Source organism: Chrysochloris asiatica, unplaced genomic scaffold (assembly GCF_000296735.1).
Source record: "Chrysochloris asiatica unplaced genomic scaffold, ChrAsi1.0 scaffold00096, whole genome shotgun sequence".
In the NCBI taxonomy this organism is placed as follows: domain Eukaryota; kingdom Metazoa; phylum Chordata; class Mammalia; order Afrosoricida; family Chrysochloridae; genus Chrysochloris; species Chrysochloris asiatica.
In genome coordinates this window covers 12,081,915-12,083,479 of record NW_006408614.1, presented here as the reverse complement: position 1 = coordinate 12,083,479, position 1,565 = coordinate 12,081,915, and positions in this window count along the sequence as shown.

Sequence of the window (1,565 nt, the reverse complement as noted above, 5' to 3'; positions counted from 1 at the left end):
TCCATCCTTCCTATTTTGTCTTAGTCTGTAAGCCCAGTTGAAACCTGTCCACCATATATGATCTTGCTGACATTTAAAATACTGACGGCGTAGCATCTAGCCTCATGGCAACATGTAAGAAACCACAGTACAACAAACTGGCAGATGAGTAGTGGGTGTATTAACATACATATCAAGATATATCATATAAAACTACAAAACAACAAAGACAAAAAGCAATCTTAAAAACAACTAGAGAGAAAAGATAGTCTACAACTGTTGTTAGTGCTAAATGTTGTCCAGTCAGTTCTGACTCATAGAAACCCTGTATAGGGTTTCTGAGGAGCAGCTGGTGGATTAGAACCACTGACCTTGTGTTAACAGTCCAGTGCTTATCCTATAGTACCACACCAGGACTCAAAGCTACAACTAAGTAGTATCATTTTGACTGACACTAATTTCTGGCCACAATGAAAGTTTGAAATATGTTCAATGTGCTAACAGAAAATAATTGTCAACCAACAATTGCATATATAAAATACCTATTAATAAAATCAGTTAATATGAAAAAGACCTTTTTTTCCAATGTAGAAAAAAATAGTTTACTCTTAATAGACCTTTTCTAAAGGTATTTGTACATGTTGTATTTCAAAAAGAAATAAAATATTGTAAAAAATGTGTCTAAAAGTCAAATAAATTTAGAGCACAAATAAAGCAATAAATCTAAGGAAAATTTGACTAATAAAAATGCATATATTCTTTTCTCAATAAATACAATAAAACTGCATAATAATATGTGGACAATGATGTTTATTACATTGTTCATAGTGACCAGTAAACTGGAATAAAGGTAATGGCCAACAATATGGGAATTGTTCAATAAATTATAGCAGCATTATAAAATGTTATGTAAATCTTAATAAGAATAAATTAGATCTCTCCTAGTTCACCTAGAAGTCTTCTCATGAGTTATAATTGAGAGAAAAACACTGCAGTGGAGAAAAGTGTCCCAAAAAGGATTCTATTGGGTAAAACCACTGTATTTATTAAAAACTCCAAATATGTGTTTCTCCATAATGGTACATAAACTTTAGTTATCATCAGAGATGGATAAGGAACCAATTCAGCATTTTGAAAATGGTGTCTGAAAAAATTCAAGCATCCTGCCCTTCTATGTGCTCTGTACTGAGCAACCACAGATGAAGGGAGTTTGTCTTCACAGAAGCACTGCCGCTGAGAAGGAGGCACTCCAGCAAAATGAAGAGTGATAGAATTAGACTTTCAGTGTTTTATAACCCATAATGAGTGAATGAAAACAGGCAATAATCATAATGACTGATAACATCTCACAAAGAAAGAACCAGGTCCCATGTGCCTCCAGACCACCCAGGAAGTAAGTCATCTGGGTGATGATGATGATGATGATGATGATGATGATGATGATGGCAACAGCCATAGCCTGCATCTAACCACACCTCTAGATCCAACCACGGAGCTACAAGAAACAGAGGAACATGGTCACTAGCATCAACAACAGGATGCAATTAGAAAACTTAAATTGTGAGACATTCTGCAGAGCAATAGCT